Source organism: Euprymna scolopes, chromosome 36 (genome assembly GCF_053919585.1).
Source record: "Euprymna scolopes isolate OS-2025 chromosome 36, ASM5391958v1, whole genome shotgun sequence".
Lineage (NCBI taxonomy): Eukaryota > Metazoa > Mollusca > Cephalopoda > Sepiida > Sepiolidae > Euprymna > Euprymna scolopes.
The window spans coordinates 17,966,887-17,991,490 of NC_136517.1; the positions used below are offsets into that span (position 1 = coordinate 17,966,887).

Sequence of the window (24,604 nt, forward strand, 5' to 3'; positions counted from 1 at the left end):
GATACACAGCAAATATTGGGAAAAAAATAAATAAAAGTGGGAGTTTAAGAGAGAAAAATGGGATTTATTGATAAACGAATGTAAACAAATTTACAAAAAAAAAAAAAAAAAAAAAAGATGTAAGGGAGGTAACTCAAGTCTTTGTCGCGGAATAGTAATAAAGTTTGAGAAAATATAATATATTTTTACTTTGATCAGAATATAAGATCGGAAAATCAATATTTACGAAGTGTCCGTTTATTTTGTGAGAGAATTTGTAATAGGCTTGTATCAGAAAACTCTTTACAACCAGATTTTATCCCAGGAAATTGGCCAGAGTCATAAATAGTTGAAAGGTTGCCCCAACTTAGCATTCCTTCTCAGAGCTGATTTAATAACTGAAGTTATAATGCTATTAGCGTCGACTTATAGTCATGTGGAATCTTCTAGAATTTCCAAAAATTGAACACCTTGACTTTGAAACATTCTATAGCCCTCAAAAAAAAAAAAAAAATCACTTTTCTGTACTATTTTTAAATCTCTCCAGAGACGCTTAAAAAGAATCTTCTTATTTTCTAACTGTGATGTAATGTATTTTAGTAGTAAAAGTTTTATATTATATATTATGATATATTATACAATTAATATAAATATAAAATGTATTATATAAAATTAAATATATACATTATATAACATTATAAATTTTATATTATTATTTATATTTAGATGTATTTTTATATTTATTTTATAAATTATATTATGTAAGAAATGGTCATTTCATGACACCGATGGAGTATTATTGTCACATCAGGGTTGGTGCAATCTACCACTAGTCTCTCACTCTTAGATAAGGTTAAAAAAAAAAGTCTCAAATCTAATACGTCCCGCACTATCGGCCAAGATCTAACTTCTGTCCCATCATCACAATGTTGCAGCTCTGTGCCTTAATGGAATGTGCTCTGATGAATTCATAGCACTTTTGTCTCCTTGACATACACAGCCGTTACTAATCTGACAAGCAGCAAAATCCCACCCTTTCATTATTGAGGTCCCTAGATGCCAGAAAGCCTACTCTGATAGTTTCTAACCTCAGACTGCTAGACTTTGAATTCCTTCATTATTCACTGTTTCTTTTAGTGTACCGATCTGCAGAAATTTAAATGTAATATGAACAGTCATTTTGCTGCTCAACTCCCAACAGTTGCTTGTTATACATAATCCCAAATAGTAGCCCTTTATTAAAGTTATGAATTTTTTTAGATGAGGACTGTTTATATTACCTACATTGATCGGACTATAGTTCTCATCTGGAGTTATTTGTGCAATGTTTTGGCCAGATTGACCTTCCACTGTCCTCAGGCATGTCAGTTGTTTGGAAAAGAAAAGAGAAAAGATACTAGCGCCAAAGGTATTTTTGTATTCTTGGAGTTAGTCTCTATTTTATGATTATGGTTTTGTATTGTATAAAAAAAAAAAAAAAATGATTTACAAGAGGGAGGGGGCAACTCTAACGATTGACAGGGGATTATCTGCCTTCAATTGCCAAAATTTTAAGGTTGTACAATGTTTGTTTTTTCTACAATTAGTAAATCCGCGACACGGGGAAAAATCGAAAATTCAGGATAAGCTGACCACATATGGAAAGAAAAAGGAATACATTTCGCTTTGTGGAACAAGGTCAAAATAATTGACAGAGATGCAAGGTGGAGGGTCAGGCAACTCAAGAACACAGCATATTTGCTAACAAAAAAAAAAAAATTACTAAGCAGACCAAGCCTAGAGATTAGTAGCATTTGGGAGCCTCTAATTGTACAAAAAAAAAAAACAAAAAAAACATTGTACACCCTTAAAATTTTAGCAACGGAAGAGAGATAAGCCCTTATCGATCATTATTAGAGTTGCCTTCCCTTTGTCAACCAATTTTTTTCACAAATACAAAACCATAAAATAGAGACTAACTCAAAGAATACAAAAAATATCTACGGAGCCAATAACTTTACTCTTTTCTTTTCCAAACAACAATCAGTAACCCTTTATGTTTCAAGTGGCAATATGCCTAGTTTGGAGTGAAAAAAAAGTTTAAAAAAATAATAATATGGATAGAAATAATTGAGAAAAGCACAGGCTTAATGACAATAAATTTCACAATTCAAAGCAAGTGCACAATAATAATAATAATTTAAAAAATAATTAACGTTGATCACTCAGAGGAGAAACTGATTACTTTGCAATTGTCTGAAAATGGCCTTGGGCCAATGAAATTTGTATCTTCAATTAAAACCTGCACTTTTCAAAAAATTATTTTCAAAAGAATTATTAATATTAAATGTTCAGATTGGAAGATTTTTCGTCATATTTGGTTTAAAATCCATTTTACATGCTGAATGACTTTTAGAAATTTACTTTCAAACTAAATTATCTCTACCCAGGTCTTGATTTATCCTTCAAGTTCATCCTTATCATTTCCTAGCATATCTTTCTTGGCATTCTTCTGCTAACTAATCCTGCTTCCTCATTTCTTTTACATCTACTAACGAAAGCACTCGACCATCCTCGTTCATATATAATCTACATGGGTTGTCTAATTCAGGGTTTCGCAAAGTGGGCTCCATGGAGCCATGAGTGAGGCTGAGGGACTCCAGAAGCCCTTTCTTAAAAAGGATCAAATGTTTTATGATGGAAAAATTAAACGTCTGCAGGCATTTAATCATTGATCTTTTTTACTGGAAAAAAAAGGTATGACATATAACTAAAGGTGTAAAGAGTTTCAGGATGGTTCATAAAAAAAATAAATAAATAAATAAAAATAAAATAAAATAAAAGAACCCCAAAAATCATTAGTTAGTGTTAAAATTTGAAATCAATGTTTTACATGTTTATTTTGGAAATTATCTTGTTTAAAAAAAACCCTTTGCCCGGCTCAATTTACAAAACCCTGGTCTAATTTTCTTTATGTACTGGCCTGTCATTTTAGCGGCAACATGGTTTGAAAAAAGAAAAAAATATCAAAATACAAACAAGGAGACACCAATAGTTATAATAAAATTAAAATTACAAGAAAAATAAATCTGATATATACTACCCTATAATCAGATAAGCAACATTGAGCCTGGTCAGTACTAAATGGGTGACCATTTGGGAATATAAGGTGCTGTATGTGCTCTCTGCTTATCTCGGCATGGGTTCCAATTGCCTTGGACTTCTTGCCACTGGAATAAAGTAATGCCAACTCAGGAGAGGTATGGTTGGAGATTGCGCAACCCTTGCTTTACAATAATACATGTCGGCACCTTTACAGGAGATAATCATCTCTCAAGACTGAACAGGGGCCATGATAATCAGATGATATAAACTAAACTTGGCAAGAAATTCATATCTTGGCCAATAATTGATGTAATTCTCAAAATTAAAAGTGCCTTAAGTGATCTTTTTTAGAACACGGCTAACTTGATACAGTTGCTCTGAGCATTTCCCTAAGCTTACAGATGAGACTTGAACCTAGTCCATGAAGAATTATTGCGTAAAACAATTTTGCCTTTTTTTCTTTTTTCTTTTTTTCAAAGAACTGCTTAGTATCGGTGATCTCAATTTCAAATTATGTGAAACTAATCAGGTGTTGATAAAGATGTACAATTTATGACTTCCATAGATTATGATATCTTTAGAGACAACATTTGTAAAGGATTGCTTTTGTCTTGGCTTTTATAATTAGATATAGTGTTCTATACTAAGGCTTTACTCCTTATACAAGTGATCTAGAAATGAAAGCCAATTTCAAAACATTCATTTCTTTTTCGTGATTTTTTTTCTAAAAATGAATTTAAAATCAAAATGTTGAATTCTTTTATTCACATTCACCCCCTAACAAGGTATATCACCATTTGAACATAAGAGGCTGTTATTTAGGACCATGCCTAAGAAAGATTAACAAGATGTTGGTTTACGTTACATTTAAACTTCTGCACATCAGTAGTCAGGGAAGTAGGTAGCAGGAAGGGAATTCCAAAATCTAGCTGCTCAAGGGAAGAAACTATTAGAGTAGAAAGCTTTCTGGCATTTCGGGACCTCAACAGTGAAGTAGTGAAATTTTGTGGCTAAGCGGGGTTGTCAAGGATATGCATATTGAAGAGGCACAAGTGCAAGGTGTCTGACAGAGACATTCTATTAAAGTACTTGTAAAACAGGCACAGATGCAACACTGTGGTGATGGGACAGGGATTGGAGCTTAGTTGACAAAGTGGGACCTATTAGATGGAAGATTTTTTGGACTCTATCCAAGAGGAAGAGACTAGTGGTAAATGCACCTGCCCAGATATGGCAACAATACTCCATCCATCGGTGAATAGTGGCTTTATAGAGGTACAGGATACTCTTAGGTGGGAGTAGTTTTCTTGCACGATAGAGGGAACCATCCTTTCTTAGCAGTAGTTTCCGCAATGTCCTTAATGTATTTCTTCCAGTTCATATTACTTATGAATGTTAAGCCGAGAAGTTTGAAAGAAGAATTCTCAGATAGGGTGTTATTAGTCATGATATTGGTGGTTGGAGAGGCTTCTTGTAATTGTTAAAGGAGAGCAGCTTACTCTTAATAGCATTAAATGTTACCATGCATTTACGACCCCAACCCACTATAGTGTAGGTCATTTTCTAAGGCATTTGCTATTGTCTTAAATTTGTGTATATCCGTTCTTCCCTCATGCTTGTTATAGAGTGTTGTATCATCAGTAAATATACCCATCTCGAACACAATATTATCAGGGTGGTTGTTAAAGAATATCAGGAGTAATAATGACTCAAGGATCGACCCCTAAGGTACTCCCACATTAATGTTATGCTTTTTTGGATGTACATCCATCAATGACAACTTTTTTTTTTTTTTTTTTACACAGTGGTCACCACTTATCAAGGCCCGGAAGCCACTTAGGGATAAGGGTTATTGCAAGTACATTACGTTAGTGTGGAGATTTGATGAAGTGTTTACTTAAGGGGGCGGTTCATTAGGAATTTGTTAACGTTGGACTTGAAGACATCCAAGTTGTAGTCAGGTGGGAAGCAGGCAGACGGAACAGAGTTCCACAGGCGTGCAGTTCTAAGAAAGAAGCTTTGTTCATGGAATCAACGTTTTGATTTAGGCACAGATAAAGAGTGGGGGAAATTTTTCACAGTGGATGGTTATATTGCCTAAGAAGGAGCTAATTATATTTAGTATTCGTCCAGTTATACTGTAGGATTTAATTTTCATTAGCAGCCTTTCGTACCAAACTTTGTTAAAGGCTTTGCATATATCAAGGGATACAGTCTTGGCTTCACATGCCTTATCCAGGGCATGGTATATGCATTCAGAGATGACTGTTTAAATATCTGCAGTAAAACGACATTGCCTAAATCTGTACTGTTTGTCAGAAGATTTTACCAATTTTATTCTATAAATTTAAGAATATGATTAAATATAATGAATTTAGTTTCATATTTTTAAAATATTTGAAATTTCAAGATTTGGAAATCGGCTTCTAGCACGAAGACCACGAGTAGGCCTTCAGTGTCGGCAACTTTTAGTAGTCATTTAGCATAGAAAACTATGGAATTGAACTGATTGATCTTTAGATGTCATTTGCCAAAAAAGAATTTCATTGTTTTCCATTAGATTCTATTCTCCCCATCATCAGATATTGCAATACAAACAAGTAAATGCTATTACGAGGGTCACTCCAAAATTATAGTCTATGTTTGTTTTTTTTAACTCAAAAAGGTTGAAGAGCTACAAAGACAGAAGTGGTACCATTAAAACAAGTAACCTTTTGCACTTCAGAATTTATTGTTTCTACAGTCATCACCATTCTCAATACACTTTTGTAAGGAATTCAATGGCGCATCTCCGTTTCTGATGCACATCCATGAGAAGGGTTGCTTCCTTAGAGTCCCACATCGTCAATATCTGCAACAGATATATGGAACTTTCAGATCACAAAAGCATAAGTTTAGTAATCATAACAATGCAATTTGCAATATGCTCTGAACCATTCATGATGAATAAAAAAAAAAAAATAGGAGGCATTACCTTTGGAACGCACCTTGTAAAATACAAGTAAATCTCTTATTTCAATACAATTGCCGTAATCCACCAGTGATTCTTCACTCAATTATGCTCATTACGGTCTTCCATAGTTTGATGTTTTTTTTTGTTATTAATCTTCATGCTCATTGGCTACATGTAGATTTCCAATATTTTGCTCCTTCCTTTTTCCTAGAAACAGTTGACAAATCAATACACTACATAGCAAAGAATTTAAGAACCTATGCATATATAAAGAGTCTAGATTTTTTCTTTTGGATTGATAATTGGTTTCTATGTTCCACAATATTAACATCAGCAATAGAAAAAAAAAAAATCATTACCCCCCCCCAATCACAAGACTAAAAGTTAATCCATAAAGCTCTACCTCATATTGAGCACTTTTAAAAAATATATTGGGGTACTTATGCATTTGTTTTACCGTGCTGAAATAATAACATTATTTAGAAAAACATTTTTAACATGGGGAGGGTGTTCTGTAACTAATCAGTACGTTTACTTAACAATTTAATAAAAAAAGATATTGTACCATGCTATTTTTTTAAATAGTATTTTTAAGTTTTTACAATAAGTGGATAAGCACCAATATTGGTTTTAAGTTTATTTTATCAATAGATGTGAACCAGTTTATATATATATATACCCCCGCTAGTTATATATATATATATATATATATATATATATATATAACTAGCGGGGGTACCCGGCGTTGCCCGAGTGTTTGTTTCCGGGACGGGGGGGGAGTTTTAAAAAATGTTATGGTAGGTAAGTAGGAAGGATCAAACCCGGAGTCATGAGTAAAAGTAGGAAAATAAAGTGTGAAAAAAAAAAAACAAAAAAAAAACATCTGCAACGTTAACAGTTCGGCCACCAAGAAAAGTCCATTCCAGTTGTTTAGGAAAAAAAAAAAAAAAAAAAAAAAAAACGACTACGGTAGGTCGGCGCGAACGTGAAAATATGTGAACTGTCCAGCACGCTAACCACTACGCCACAGAGCACTGCAGCTTAGTTTAGTGATTTTAAATAACTTCACATGAAAGAACTACGAAGCCAAACCGGTGTTCTCTTCTCAACTGTTCCTTGTGAACGATCCCCAAACGGTGTTAAGTGGTGGCAGGGGGAGGAGGAATTTATTAGAGAGAAAATATTTTACCACTTCCATTGATCTTAACCGATTTTGGCCGTGACTTCTCGGCAGAAAAAGTATAGAAATCTAAGATTATCGAGGAATTTGAGAAATAATAAGCCTATAACACACCTCAGATGTTGTTCTGCCGTTTGTGCATATTATATTTGCATGAAATATCTTGATTTTTAATCCTATTAATGTCAAAATCAGACGGGAAAAAATGAGTTCATTTTATTTATATAGAGAAGAGATTAGTTATATTTTTTGAAAAAAAAAGGATTCCAGCAGAGTGTCTATTATAAGGAAAAACCCGAAAATAAGAGCATATTATTTTTGCTTTATTTACAGAAAGTTTAGATGAGATAAGATATCAGTACCGTCAGTTTCAAACCTGATAATTAGGGACCGTTTTAGATACCCATATCAAGCTCTCTTCAGCCGATACTCATCAGAAATGAGAGTAGTATCAGCTGAAGAGAGCTTGATATGGATATCTAAAACGGTCCCTAATTATCAGGTTTGAAACTGACGGTACCGATGAGTTATCTAAACTTTCTATAAATAAAACAAATAATACGCTCTTATTTTCGGATTTTTCCTTATAATAGACACTCTGCTGGAATCCTTTTTTCCAAAAAATATAACTAATTATATATATATATATATATATATATATATATATATATATATATATATATATACGAGCAAACAGTTAATAAAACGTGTTAAAAAACACTTTGAAATGAGTTAAGTGGTAGTTTTAGTCATTTAGAACTGCTTTAAAGCTTCACCACTCACTCATTTTTTGACCAAATTTCAAACAATTGTTACAGTTTATAGAAAACCTTCTCAGCTATATTGTGAAAAAAAAAATTCAATTTTTGTTCAGTAAAACAAAAGTTATAAAATTTCTGGTGTTCAAAATCGTAAAAATATGTAAGGAGGTGAGCAACGCTTTTTATGACTGGTTTCCATAGCAACATTGTCGCTTCAGCGACTACTGTTGCGAAAAGAGAAGTAACTAGTGAAACAGACAGAATGAGAGCATGAAAGGGAGATAATTGAGGAAATTTTATTGAAAGCAAATGAGTGCCATACATTGTTACTACATATGTGTTTATGGGGGCAAAAAAAATAAGACTGAAATTGAACAAAGGACAAGTGAATTTATTAGAAACCTGGAAAAATCATGGATTATAGAAAAATGCGAGCATGAAAAGGAATATGGTTAAGCTTAAACATGGAAAAGTAAAGAACTAATTGTTAAGACTGGAAAAGAAAAGGACAAGATATTCTAGTAAAAAATATAAATTTATAACTTAAAATTATACAGCATTAAAAAAAATTTTTAAGTCCAATTTATAACATTATATAATCAATTCTTAATGTTGCAATATTTTAAGTTATAAATTTATTCTATTTTTTAGTAGAATATCTTGGCCTTTTCTTTTCCATGTTTAAGCTTAACCATATTACTTTTCATGCTCGAATTTTCTATAATAATATTAATTATAATGATATATATATATATATATATATATATATATATATATATATATATATATATATGACAGGGATTTTAAATAAATATAACCAAGTATTTTAAAACCTACAGACACCTGCATTTCGAATTTACATTATCTTCAGGTTAGGCAATGATAATTACTGCCATTTGAGAGATTCGAACCCAGTGTCAAAGTTACCCTTGATTTCATAGGCTGGTATCTTATCTTCAGGCTACCAGAAATTAACACGAGAAGTGAGGGAAATTAAATCTCTATAAATGCCAAATCCAACAACAGATTTTTATATGTTACACACACACACACACATATATATATATATATATATATATATATATATATATAAGAACCCCCCCCATTAAATACGATGCATCTATTTTTACAATATTTTAGTTAAAAAAAAAAAATAAATAAATAAAAAATGTTTTAAAATGTTTATGCTGGTGCTACCAGATCAGGCTGCCTGAAGATATTGGCTTCCTGACTCAAATGCACCGTACATTAAAAATTTTTATCTATAAACGAAATTTAGGTTTATAGAAGGCAGAACGATGCAGAAATGTAACGGATAGACTCACACTGAAGCAACTCAAGGATAATAGTGGAACCGACCATGCAGTTTCACTTTATTGAATCAATATGTGTGTGTGTGTGTGTGCAATCATATATATCTCTACAATTATATAAATGCAACTGTGTGTGGGGGGGGGGGGGCGAATTTCAAGAAAATCCAAGGAGTGTGTATTGAGAAATGTACGAACAAACGAACGGGAGTGAATTAGTAGGTCCAATCCCTCTTTTGTCAGGAGACCAACGATCTCTTCCACCCACCATCCCCGCCTTTCTCCCCCAATTACACCCACCTTCCCCACCTTTCTGACCAATTATATACTAGCATCTTCACTTAAAATGCACCAAAAATTAATGTTATTACTCTTTCACTTTGCAAATTTAAGTCATGTTCTGCAAAACCGGGAGCAAAAACAGTCAAGCACTATGAATTGATATTTGAGGATGTGAGGAGATCGAAGCGTAGAAGCTTTCTCCAGAATTACCAGATTCGGCACTGAAGTTGATGTGAAGCAGAATAACTAAACCAAACATCACGCCTAAGTGTTTGAGGATGCAAGGAGTCTGAAACACAAAAACGTTAATACGACGAACGTATTTGACATTAAATAATAAAAAAAAAAAAAAAAAAAAAAAAAAAAAAAAGGTTGCTATGCAACAAAACAAATGTTTATGAATATAAACATTTTATTTACACAAAAGGAATATTGTAATCTTGGGAGGACAGTGCTAAGTTCAAAGCAAAGTACAAATACGCTTTGCTCTGAAATTCTGCTATCTCAAATTTATATAAACAGATTTACATTCGACATTTACAGAATTGTACTTATTTTTTTTTTACAATATAGTTTTTGGTCCCCGACAAAAGGAGAGTGGACCTGTAAATTCACCCTTGTCCGTCCGCACTTTTCTCAATAACTACACCTTGGAATTTTTTTGAATTTTGCACAAACATTAAACATGATACGAGTAAAAAAAAAAAAAGTAATGGAACGGATTTTCCGGGAAAAACTCTGGTTGACCCCCCCCCCCCCGGCCGGGGTGCTTTTCAGCTTAAAATCGCTAAAATTGACACTTGTGCTTATTAAAATAAATTGATACCTTGAAGCTTTATAAAACTTTCTGAAAAGTTGTAACTAACTGATTTCTATATAATTTTGTTTGTCTATACTTCGCGATAACTCTTGGGTGTGCCCCAGGAGCTCTTTTAGCGCCGACAAAAACACTTAATTTTTGGACTATTATACCATATTTGTCCAAAATTTTCTGCGTATGACTATTTAGCAGTGTTGCATGGTGCTGAACTCAAATTTAAATAAGTTAATGCCTTGGGGACTTTTGGGGCTAAATATGGGGGGGGGAATGATGGACTTCGTCATTTCTTTTATTTGCATGGTGCAAAACTCAAATTTACACTGCACCGGGGATTTGATGTCCCCTGGGGACTTTTCAGTCTAAATGGGAGGGGGGTGTCAAATGCTGAACTTAGTCATTTTTTTTTTTTATGCCTCGTTCGCTGTGCATTCATGGGGGACCATGCATGCTTCACTTGTTCTTAAAGCATCTATTACTATTGGAGATTTGGTATCTGTCTTAAGTCAAAACTAAAGCCTCATTTAATACTAAATTTATTTGATCAAACTATTTCAGATTAATGTTCTTTCAATGCAAATATGTATGGCTGAATCGCTTCTTTTTTTTTTTTTCAAAAGGTCTTGTGCGCAAACTTTTATAATAAAAAAAGGAAAAGATTAAGTTAACGAAACAGATTATCTGATTTAATTTCAGCATTTTTTTTTGTTTTTCAAACAACCAATAAAATAAATTACTAAATAACTTTCGAGCAAAAAAAAAAAAAAAAAAATCTGTCCCCTTTTGGACTCCCCACAGTGCCCATTTTGCATAATCATCTACGCCTCATTATCATATGGTTCTAGGTTCGCACCTGCATGCAGCCACTGTTTCCTTGCAACAGGCGCATACTAATCATGGCTTCTAATCCCTTAATCTTTCCGCACCATCACCACACGTACCCAGCGGTATTAAGGTTACAAGTCAGCTAAAGGAGCTTTGGTTAAAATCCAGGTGATTGTTTCGGAGACTTTCAATGGAGAATATACTCTAAATAAGATTGCTAGTAGAATATTAGAACCCTACCCATAATAAAACCATACCATAATAAAATCTCAAAGAATACTTCTCTATGAATAAAAATAGCGTTGGTAGAAAGGTTTGTTTTTGGTTTTTTTTTTTATTTTACAGCATATCAAAAGCCTTTTGGTGTTAGTCAATTTTGTAACAATACTTATTGTAAACATTTAATTGAACACAAGATGTTAGTTTACCCATAGCTGAAGTACGTTTTCTAGTTTATGTATTAGCAACGCGTGTTGTATAACTTGAAGAATAAAACAATCGATGTTTAAAAGACAATGTAAGATTAACTAGAAATAAATAACTTCAGTATTTGATGTCCGCAGCCTTTTCTTTGCCATAAAAACTGAGGAATGCCAGAAAACGGAAAAGAATGCTTAAGATCTGATGAGCTTAAGATCTGTCAATTAAATCAATTAAATCTATGTATTTACAGTTTAGATATGAAAATTATATTTTAACCTCAAGTGTGACAGACCAAAGGAAAACCTATTTCAATTCAGACATGGCAGACCAAAGAAAAATTTCAAATTGACGCACAGGTAACTGACTGACAGACAAAACCTTTCCTCAAAATGCAAGAATACATTTATAAATAAACGAGAAATCAAACGATGAAACACCGGAAAGATCTGAGTCTTGTTGCAGAAATTCATGCGTGATGTATATGGCAGCTATAATCCGCCATTCTTTGATTTGATACGAGAAAAAAAAGGTAGCAGAATCACACGAATGCAATAAGATTGTTGATCTTTAACTCTTGGAGGCTTGCATCCGCAACAATCAGATTTTGAGCCTCACTTCTGTCGACTGTGTTCATTTGTAGAGACACATTCAAAGTAGACGGAATCGGCTTAAAGGTTGATTTATCAATAAAAAGGCAAATCATAGGTTAAACAAGAAAAGAGCATCAGAGAATAGGTTATGCTGCCCGGAAAGACAGAGCAAGACAATATACAGCCATGCACCAGTGGATCGTGTCCGAAAATAGCCGACATTAACCAATATTCTTTAGGCAAATATGAAGAGCAGAAAATAGAGACGACAAAAACGTTTATCTAAATTTGGGAAGAAAATGAGGAAAAAAATAAAAAATATCGCAAAATAAGATTTGATCTCAGTTTCGCAAATTTTGTGTTGATTACAAAAAGAAATGGAGAATCACGCTTACTCAAATGTCTACAATATATTTCTGTGATACTATCGATGTTGTCCCCCCCCCATCGTCCTCAAACGTTGGGAAGTATAATTTTAAAAAAAAAAAAAAAAAAAAGAAGAAAGTAGTATAACAAAAGAGGAAATGGGTTTATCAGTAGAACAAAGGTATAGGAAGTTGTTTATCAATGTATACAAAGGAGAGCTGAGGTGGGGTTGTAATCAAAGATAGTGTCCGGTGTTGACAGTGGAGAGTTGGACTCAGTCTGAGTTACAATCTATAGTCCCTCCTTGTCGAACATTCACACAAAACACTACTAGCTACAACCACTATCAACAATTTCCCCCACTCTCTATCTGTGCCTAAATCTAAATGCAGATTCCATGAACAAAGCTTTTCTAGAACTGGTCACCTGTGGAACACTGTTCCACTGGCCTGCATCCCGGTCGACTACAGTATCATAAGGAAGTTCTTGTTGAATCGTCCTCTTAAATAATCAAATTCTACCCAATGTACACAATTAACGATTACTACACTACCACCTTACATTCGTTAACCCTTATCCTCGGGTGGCCTTTGAGTCTTGATAAGTGGTGACTCTTGTAGAAAAAAAAAGTCGAGGAGTTGATAGCTCAGAATAATCTCCCTTCTCCCCCTGAGAGAAATCAGAGAGATTGGTGTCAAAGTTAGCTAAGAGTACACCGAGCCGAGAAGAAAATTACTGGAGACCGACATGACCAGACAGTTTACAACATCGGGGGGGGGGGGGGAGATTCCTCTTTCTACGCTTTTTACACTTTAATTCAAGTCATTATATAAAAATAATTTTATAAAATCAAGAGTAGGTTCTCTACGGTGCAATGTAGACTACAATGTATTGTAAACTAAGTCACTGCAGGGAAACATGTAAGCTTCCTTCTGATACACCGTGGTGGGTTCCCAAATAGAGCAGCAATCAGTCGATTTAATTGATAATGGTCGATTTCAATGACAATAAAAGTGCTGCAAGTGTAACATTCATTAATCCTCATTCAATACCGAGCAACGTTGAGTCTCCTTGCTAGTATATATTATTTATGGAAAAATATGCTTATTCAATTACATTTTGCCTTCTATTTCTACCAATCCTTAATTTATGAAGCTCGATGTAACTACATCAGCTATGTAGCATATACAAATAAATGACAAAAGGTCTACATTCCAAATTTTGAGATGTTGTCCATTTTACCCGTTTATTTCTTTCAGCATGTTAAAATATTCACTTGTTTCGTAGCGTAGCGCAGAATCATTCATGTAATTATTATGTCAATTTTAGAGTTTATTGCACCCTTAAATCACCAGAAGAAAAGGAATTCAGGAACTTTAAAAGAAAATAAAGGAATATATTGTCCTGCCTTGATAGGGTTCAAAATAGACTTCGTGGCCTGGTGAGAGATGTCCTTTTCTCTTCGCTGCAACCTCTATCTCACAGAAGAGATGTTGCAAGTTTGTCTCTGCTTTATCATTATTTTCATGGAAAGTGTTCGACTGAGCTTCAATCTATGGTCCCCCCTCGCCAAACTTTCACAAGAAACACTAGACTAGCTGAAAACATTATCAATAATTTTCCCCACTCTTTATCTGTGCCTAAACCTAAACATAGGTTCCATGATCAAAGCTTCTTTCTTAGAACTGCACGCATGTGGAATTGTCTTCCGTTTTCCTGCTTTCCATAATATGGTTGTCTTCAAGTCCAACGTGAACAAGTTTCTGATGAGCCGTTCCACTTAAGTTAACAAATTTACCGAACTTCCATTACTATCGATTACTATATTGTCCTTTTGACTACTCTACACTCTTTAACCCTTATCCTTAAGTGGCCTATCGGCCTTGATAAGTGGTGATGCCTATGTAAAAAAAAAAAAAAAAAATATAGGATTTTTTAAAAAATGTTTATTACATTGGTTAAAGGAGTCAAAAGTTGATTTTTTTTTTTTTTTTTTTTTTTTCAACAGCAAAAATTACCAACTTCAGACTTCTCCAGACTCCTCATCTTTGGCTTCTATAAATTCCGGTATTCAGCTCTTAGACTGATTTATGACTTTCATAATGAACGGTATTCTTTGTTAGTTTTTTTTTTTTTTTGTTAGTTTTTTTTTTTTTTTTTGTAACTTCTCCCAAAAGAATTTGGGCCTCTGTTAATTTCCTGGTGTTTGTATACAGCCTTGCACCGAGCAAAGGAAATCAGCCGAGAGCCTAACGTGTTATTCCTTGTACAATTGTTGGCAGCTAATTGAAAATGATTCCAAAGCAGAAACGAAACGAATGTAATTTTACAAACACAAACAACAAAAGCATGTTTATTTCTAATGGAATAAAAATTAATGAGAGTAATAACGTCTGCACTAATATTGTCATTAGTTGATGGAGTAAGCAACACAGCTCATTGGATTATTTGATTGTTTCTAATCTCCACCCAATATAGAATCAATACATGCCCATTCACACGGTATAGATTCTTTTTGTTAATCTATTACATAAAGAGCATATAGCTGTATGTCCAACTAAAACTTGAAAAGTACACAACAGATACCCTCATTGGAATGGAGGAGAGGGCTCTCATCACATCGAGCGGGTTGCTTGGACCAAATTGATTCTTTTCCTCCATAGCTCTATCTTCCATGGCCTTAAGATCTTCAACTTGTAAGCCAGTGTCTTCTGTCAATAATTTGTGTATGTTTTGACAGGTCTTCCTACTTAAGCGGTTATTGGAGGGGGCTAGATATTTAAAAAAAAAAAAAAAAAAGCCATAGAATATGTATTTTAAATGTACACATTGCTATTCATTATAGTGGAGGATTCTTTCTTAATTATGTATATTTTTCTCCATAGTAAACTAAGTTTTACATTTTATGTTAGCATATTTTTTTTGTTGTTTTGATTTTTTTTATGGAAGTTGCTCCGGACAAAGCATGAAGCATCTTAATGTAATGTAAAACGAACGAAAGATGATAATACACAAAGACAAGAGATACCTATTGAGCTTGGTCTTTTTAAAACCAAGACTACAAGTGGGGGGAAGCTACTGCAATAGCAAGAACAGCAAATTGATACTTATTTTAGCTTGCTGGAAGTAAATCACATTCTTTTTTAAACCCCGTGATGAGAATCTATTTTTAGTCACGTGCAAGTGACTCTATAAGTCACTCCGTCGGTCCATCCGTCGGTCAGTCTGTCTGTAACACTTGTGCTTGGTCTTTTTGGTTAAGATCAAAGGTCTGTTGTTAATAGATGCTGTTCTTAGCTTTTTAAGCTTTTCTTGGCCTTTTGGCAACGATCAAAGTCTAGTATCTGTTCCGGCAGATACTGCAAGCAAAGACCATATGTGGGGGAAATCCCACATATAAGACCTTGGTCAATGTAGGGGCAACCCTTCATACCAATTGTCACTATCCAGCTCCCCTACTCCCCAGGGAGTTGATCCCCATTTCCCCTTCACTCCTCACATTAAAAATCGGTCTTGTGCCTAATTTGCTTGGTCGGGAAGCTAATAAATACCGCTTTTCTTGGCCATTTGGCCAAGATCAAAGGGTAGTATCTGTTCTTACTACATGCTGTACTTATGATATAAAATGGGGATCACTTTTCTGTATTAATTTAATGTAAAATGATCACCCACTTTAAAAGAAGTCAGTCTCAAAGTCATTCCCCAGATCATTCAAGTTGTTTTTGAAGGATTCCAGTTATTTTTTAAACATTCAAGTCATTCTTAAGTTCATTAAAAGTCATTCTAAGTCATTTACTTTTTATTTATTTAAGTCATTTAAGCCCATTTTTCGGTCATTTTAGTTTATCTTTAAGAATTTCATGTCAATCCTACATTCACGCATTCATTCATTACACGAGAACACGCAACTAATGGCTATCGGCCTTGTTATTTTTTAGTTGACTATCTACCTCATCTTAAACTGTTTCTTCAATTTGTGTAGTGATTTCACATCTTGGTTCATCGGTTTCATTTGTGACAGCTGATTTCATTATTTCCTAGTTTGAGTTGCAATCAGTCTCGTTTGATTTGCCAATACATTTTCAAATCTACACCGACAAAAGGACGCCAATCTGCACACCTGTTATGCAGCTGTTTGTTCTCATTAACCAATGATCTTTCATGCTAATTTATTTATTCGTTCACACAGCAGCAAACTCCAATTTCCTTTATCAAATCAAAGTAGACTTTATGAGTCAAATCAAATATTTATTCAAAAGGAAGAGAAAAAAAATGGGTTGTATGGCCATACTGGTTTAATATTTAAGGAATTTAGTATAATATTAGTATTCAATGTAAGTTTTCTGAGATATATATATATATATATATATATATATATATATATATATATATATATATGAGGATTGCTTCACCTTCGCAGATGATTGCCGTCTTACCCAACAAAAAACCCACCATCAACCCCATCCCCTAGTTCATCTAAAATGGCCACGAAGGTGACTCTTCAAACCAGCAGCCGACCTACATGGCCTGAAGCAAAGATGACACATAAAATCAAGTGTCTTCACCGGGTTAACTGGACGACTCTGTGGTATGGTGTCCCTGTGTACAACCATATACCTACTCTAATCTGCAGTTCCTAGTCTCATCAGGTCACAGAAGCAAGGGTACATAAGGGCGTCTTTCATGTGACTATATATATATATATATATATATATATATATATATATGATGATTGCAACTTCTTGTCAGACAAGTGCCACTCCCTCAGACATTTAAAATCCATGAGCCCAAATGTCTGAGGGAGTATCTATACAAATATGATGTTACAGAGTCTTAGCTTTGTACGACAGCTAAGTTTCTCTCTCGGTTCAAAATGTTGAGATCCAGCAACAAGCAAGAGCAAGATAGCCAGCAACAAATTAAACTGCAGACCAGCTTAATGCGGGTACTGGTCTTCCGTTTTATGGTTTTTTAAATCAGAGATTTGCTTCTCCTAGAAAGGTTGCCTTCACCACGGCTTACGGGAGCCCTCTCTACCCCAACACACATATACACACACACAAATATACAGGTGCTAGTTGGCCGTTGACCCAGAAAAAGAGTTCATTCGCCCTTTGGAAGGTCTTGTTTTTAATCCTTCAGGGAGACTAGCCGCCCTCCTCACCAAACAAGTCTGGTGGGGGAACCAGTTTAGTCGCCGGTGACCCGACCATGAGGCAGGTAGTACTGGGTTACATGGTACCAGTAGCATATGACATGATCTGACATAATATATACTATAATATATATATATACACACACAATACTTGACGTTACCCGAGACTGAATGTTCCACAGTTTTGTCATCGAAATTGATGAAATCTTTCATTTTTTCTATTATGGATACATAAGGGAGGCATTCCGACACAGAACCTATTTTACGCTCTGATTCCTGTCTGGCATCAATTGAAATGAATGGCACTCGTCTTGGGGAGGCTCCATGATTTGCCAAGCTTCTGAGTCTGACCTTTACTTCTGATCTGAAATGAAATACGTACATCATATCCATTGCCAAAGCTGCTGGAAAAATGGTGGAATCATTCTCCAGTAGATATCTCACTGCTGATGCAATTCACTACTTGTACAAAAGTAATTGGCCATACATCCAAGGATGGAGTACTATTGCCACATCTGGGCAGGAGCTGCTAGAAGCAACTTATCCTGCCTTGACAGAGTTCAAAATACACTTCGTAGCCTAGTGGGGGATTCCTTTCTTTCCTGCAACCTCTCTTTCCCACAGAAGAGACGTTATCGTTATTTTTATGGCAAACGCTCATCTGAGCTCCAATTTATGGTCTTCCCTGGCCTGACTTTCACGAAAACCACCCATCTAGCTGAAGTCACTATAAACAATTTCCCCCACTCTTTATCTGTGCTTAAACCTAAACGTAGATTCCATAAACTTAGAACTGCACGCTTTTGGAACTCTGTTCCATTTTCCTACTTTCCAACTAACTACAATATGGGTGTCTTCAAGTCCAACATGAACAAGTTCTTGATGAGCCGTTCCCTTAAGTAATCCAATCTACCAAATTTCCACTATTAACGATTACTACAATATTTTCCCATTGACTACAGTACACTCATTAATCCTTATCCTCGAGTGGCCTCTACGCATTAATACGTGGTAACTCCTTTGTAAAAAAAAAAAAAAAAAACATCCTCAGACACAAAATAAATTTGTGAGAAACTTAAAAAATTGACCGAACCATTTAGAGTTCATAGGGAACAAACTCACACACATACACAAAAAGCACCTTTATATATATATACTAGCAGGGGTACCCTGCGTTGCCCGGGTGTTTGAAGGTGTGTAAGTAGGAGAGGGTGACCCTGTTTTAATATTATATAAAAAAAAAAAAAAAACATGTTAAAAAAAATTGGAAAAACCAAAACAAAGCAAAACAGCGAACAAACGTTAAAAAAAAAAAAAAAAAAGGTGTAAAAGAGGAAAAAAAAGTTTAGGTATGAAGATAGGCTCGAACCCGAAGCATCGAGGCTAAGGCGGGGGAAAAAAAAAGCCTGATACGTTACCCCTACGTTAAAGAGACATACAATTGAAAACGGTTAAAATTAAACCTTTAAAAACACGCCTGTGGAACTCTGTTCCGTCTGCCTGCTTCCCTCTGGACTACAACTTGGATGTGTTCAAGTCCAATGTTAACAAATTCCTAATGAACCGCCTCCTTAAGTAAACACTTCAGCAAATCTCCACACTAACGTAATGTACTTGCAATAACCCTTATCCCTGAGTGGCTTCCGGGCCTTGATAAGTGGTGATCACTGTAAAAATAAAAAAAACACTTGCAGGTGGTTTAAACTAACGTCAATGTTTCCTAGGTCAAACATGACGTCATTGTTGTAGTAGCAGGAGGAGAGAAAATGAAGGAACGATTTTTTCGGCACTCCTTGTAGAAAAGGGTCCAGTTTAAGGTGAAAGAATTAATGTTTTTGGCCAATTTTTCGATATTTGCTGTCCAAGATGATGAGCTTAAAAATGATACCGAACTCGCGAAAATCCGTCACCTCTGTCGAAAGTTTTTGCAAGACATACAAACACACACACATTTTGCCTTTTATAGCGAGGGGTACCCGGCGTTGCCCGGGTGTTTGTAGGTGTGTGTGAAAAAACCCCGAAATGTGAAAAAAAAAACGACGACGCGCAGTTGGAAAATAGTAAAGTGTGAAAAAAAAAAAAAAAACAGGTGCGCATTTTTGATTGACGTGACGGCGATAGCTATTCAGCAGTTAGCATTTTGTGCGGGACAGTTTTTAATGAGGTCAATAAATCAGTTTGTTTGTTTTTAAAAATCCGCTCCCTGTTTATTAGGGGGAGCGTCTCGTCTCGAAATGAAAGCTACCGTCTGATATGACGAAGTCAACATTGACCAAACGTTACTTAGCTCTCTAGAGACCACTGGCTTTCGGCGGTGAGTCGAGTTTCGCTTTTTTTTATACTGAAAACCGAATATAACGCGTGCCAATGCGGGAAATGTCGAATAATTATTGTTTGAAAGTCAATAAAATTAAATAGGCAGGCGAGCTCCGTGGTTAACTGTGAGATATTACAATTTATAGATGATATAAAAAGTTTTAAGAAGTTGTGAACCGAGAGAGCACTTCTCTGAAAGAAGCCTTTTGTGGACATCGAGGAAAAGCATACATACATACATACATTCGCTTTTTTTTGGTGAAGTAAAAAAAGTAGGTGAGTATGAGGATCGAACCTGAACCCTTGAGGCAAAGTTGGAAATTAAAGTGTGAAAAAAAAAAGTGCAACGTTAACCATTGGGCCACCGCGACATACTAACGAAAACACGTTTGAATTTATTCAACTATTTAGAATTGGCAGGTGCACATTTTAATTACTTAATGAGGTCAACTTTGACTGCAGGGTAGTATTTTATTTACTGCGGGAACGCTTTTTTTATTTTTATTTTCCCAAGATGTTGGGGGGGGGGGGGCGACCAGCTCCCCATAAAAAAGGGATTGTCCAAATCGCAATTGTCTGATATGAGGAAAATATTTCCACATTGATCAAATCTGATTGCTTTCAGACATTTCCGGCGATCACGACCGGAAAAATACCGCCAAAATTAGTGCCGCTTTTATTATACGAAAAAGCCTAATCCACATACGGCAAGCGAAAAATATTGAATATTTATCTCTCCGAAGTCGAGCAAATTAAATAGACAGGCGACCTCCGTTTACTCATAAATATTATGATTTATATGTGATATAAAAAGTTTTAAGAATTTGTGAGCCAACCGACCGCTTCTCGGAAAAAAGCCTTTTACAGACATACACAAAAAGCGAACATACATACATATTTGCTTTTATATATATAGACTAGCGGGGGGGGGGGGTACCCGGCATTGCCCGGGTGTTTGGAGGTGTGTGTGGTTTTGGGTAAATCAAAACATCCGGGTGTTTGTGTTGGGGTGAGGGTGGGGTGGAGTGGGGGTTAAAATAAAAAAGTTTTGGTAGGTAAGTATGAAGGATCGAACCTGAAACCTTGAGTCGAAATTGGAAATTAATGTGTGAAAAAAAAAAAAAAAACGTGCAACGTTAACCATTGGGCCACCACGAAATAGTAACGGAAACATGTTTGAATTTATTTAAATATTAAAAGTTGGCAGGTGCCCGTTTTTAATGAGGTCAACTTTGACTGCAGGACAGTATTTTATTTGCTGCAGGGTAGGATTTTTTTTTTTTTTTGTTTCCCCAAGATGTTGTGGGGAAAACCAGCTCCCCATAAAAAGGGGATTGTCCAAATTGAATAGCAATTGTCTGATATAAGGAGAAACTCCAAAGCTGATTGCTTTCGGACATTTCCGGAAAAATGCCGCCAGAATTAGTTTTGCTTCTATTATACGAAAAAGCTTAATGCACATGCGACGATCGAAAAATGTTGAATATTTATCTTTTAAAAGTCGAGCAAATTAAATAGACAGGCGACCCTCGTTGCGAGCTCTTAGACATTATCATTTAGACGTGATATAAAAAGTTTTAAGGAAGGAGCCGACCAAGAAGCCCAACCAAAAAAGCCTTTTACAGACATACACAAAAAGCGAACATACATACATACACACATTTCCGCTTTTATATATATACTAGCGGGGGGCACCCGGCGTTGCCCAGGTGTTTCGAGGTGTGTGTGCTCGGGCTGGGAGTGTTAACATAAGAATAAACGAAGTAAATATTTAAAAAAAACAAAAAAAATAACGCAAGACAAACGAACGATGTTAAATGTGAAAATGGGAAAACAAAAGAAGAAAATGTGAAACAGAAAAACGAACATTAAAACTTCGTTAAGTAATCTGAAAAATACCCTCCCAAAAAAAACACGTGAAAAATGGCTTAAATAAACCTGTTTCAATATTAAAATTTAAAAACTAAAAAAAAAAAAAAAAAAAAAGAAAAAAAGATAATGAGGCCACGCTCTAATAAATGGAGCTAAGATGATGTTGACAAAATTAGGTCCGTTTTTTTAATATTTAAACTAAATCATGTTCCGACGTCATTTGCACATGCGTAGAAGCGAACTTGTCATGAGAGGACGATTTTTGCTGACCCCTCCCTGTAGAAAACTGATGATTTTAGGGTGAAGGAATTAATGTTTTTGGCCAATTTTTCGATATTTGTCGGGCGAAGGATCAAGCTTTAAAATGATACCAATCTCATAAAAATCCGTGACCAGTGTCGAAAGTTTTTGCGAAACATACAAACATATATACATACACAAATTTTCGCTTTTATATATATATACTAGCGAGGGGTACCCGGCGTTGCCCGGGTGTTTGGAGGTGTGTGTGGTTTTGGGTAAATAAAAAGAAAAATCGTTGGTTGTTAAACAAAAAAAAAACGAAGCCTTGACGTGCAGTTGGAAAATAGTAAAGTGTGAAAAAAAACAAAAAAAAAACAGGTGCCCGTTTTTGACGAGTTATTGATGTGAACTTTGAGTGCGGGACAGTGTTTTATTTAACGGGAATCTGTTTTTTTATAGGAAAAAGCTTAATGCACATGCGGCGATGGTAAACGATAGCTATTCAGCAGTTAACATTTTCTGCAGGACAGTTTTTAATGAGGTCAATAAACCGGTTTGTTTGTTTTTAACTAACTTTGGAAAAAAACAGCTCCCTGTTTATTAGGAGGAGTGTCTTGTCTCGAAATGAAAGCAACCGTCTGATATGACGACGCCGACATTGACCAAACATTACATAGCTTTCTAGAGATCACTGGCCGTGGGCCAGTATTTCGAATCGAGTTTCGTTTTTTTTTTTTATACCGAAAAACGGACACAACACGTGCAGATCCGAAAATGTTGAATAATTAACGTTTCAAAGTTGGGCAAATTAAATAGAGAGGCGACCACTGTTGCTAAGTCATAGATATTATCATTTAGACGTGATATAAAAAGTTTTAAAACTGAGCAACGGCCTCGAGAATCCGCCGGAAAAAAGCCTTTTGAAGACATACACAAAAAGCGAAACACACATACACATATTTTCGCTTTTATAAATATAGACTAGCGGGGGTACCTGGCGTTGCCCGGGTGTTTGGAGGTGTGTGTGCTCTTAAATAAAAAAGAACCCGGGGGGGGGGGGGGATCGAACCCGAAGCCCTGAGGCGAAGTTGGAAAATGAAATGTGAAAAAAACATGAACCGTTCGGCCAGCTAGAATGAGTTACTGAAAGATGTTTGAATTTATTTAAGTAAGAACCAATTGTTAACAGGTGCCCACACGGAAGTCATAGAGCGTTACGACGACGTAAACAATAGCTATTCAGCAAATGAGGTCAATGACCAGGTTTGTCTGTTATAAGCGAAGTAAAAAAAAGAAAACAACAACGAACGTTAAAACTTAAACGGGGGGGGGGATCAAAATATCGGAAAAAACACAAAAAAACTAACGTAAGGCAAACGAACGATGTTAAATGTAAAAATCGAAAAAACAAAAAAGAAAACAGAAAAACGAACGTTAAAACCCCACAAAAAAAAAAAAATAAATAAAATAAATAAATAAACAAATAAAAATAAATAAATAAAAAAACACGTGAAAAACGGCTTAAAAAAGCCTGTTTCAATATTAAAATTTAAAAAATCGGTGGGTACCCGGGTGTTTTTGGGTGTCGCTAAGAATAAGCGAAGTGTAAAAAAAAAAAAAAAAAAAAAAAAAAAACAGAAAAACAAACGTTACGTGAAAAATGGCATAAATAACACTGGTTCAATTTTAAAAAATCGAAAAAAAAAAAAAAAGAAAAAAAAAAGACATCTCACACCATGATTCGAACCCAAAACATTTAGATAACGAAGCAACACGCTAACCAACTGAGCTAACATGACATACATGAAATTTAGTCAGTTCTTCAAGCATTTAAAGGTCATGACGTCATCTGACGCATGCGTAGAACCGGTCGTCGTCACGAGAGGACAGTTTTTGTTGCCCCCTCCCCCTGTCGAAAATTGTCGATTTCGGGGTGAAAAAAAATGAACGTTTTTGGCCAATCTTTCGACATTTTTTGTGCGAAGGATGGAGCTTCAATATGATACCGAGTTTGTGAATTTTTGTTGTCTGTCGAAAGTTTTTAGCAGACACACAAACATACACATTTTCGCTTTTATATATATATATAGATACACACACACACACACTAAAAAAATGCACATGTGAAAACATAAAATTTTCCAAACAGAACAGTTTTGCACCATCTTTATGTCCCCTTACAAAGACTAAAAATATGATAATGCTAAATCTTGTGTTTAGAATCCTTATTCAAATTTTGATCAAAATCTATTTCATGATTTTTTTATTATGGGAAATATCTAAAATTTAAGCTTTAAGGGGGAATTGAAATTCAGAGAACCTTGCTTAATTGATGCATAATGACTATGCATAAAATTTAAGGCAAATCTGAAATATTTGAATTTTAAAACGGGAGGTTGTACAGTATCTTCATGTAGGGTTTTATTTGGCAAAAGATCTTGTAAGAAA

General features: G+C 35.0%; 1 protein-coding gene and 1 pseudogene across 6 annotated transcripts in view; one reads left to right on the plus strand and one right to left on the minus strand.

Annotated features, from left to right (window-relative positions):
* Positions 1 to 24,604, minus strand: part of LOC145260367 (uncharacterized) — a 341,973-nt gene that overhangs the window by 223,078 nt on the left and 94,291 nt on the right. The gene's annotated exons all lie outside the window — the stretch shown is intronic.
* Positions 16,120 to 16,243, plus strand: LOC145260868 (U2 spliceosomal RNA; annotated as a pseudogene).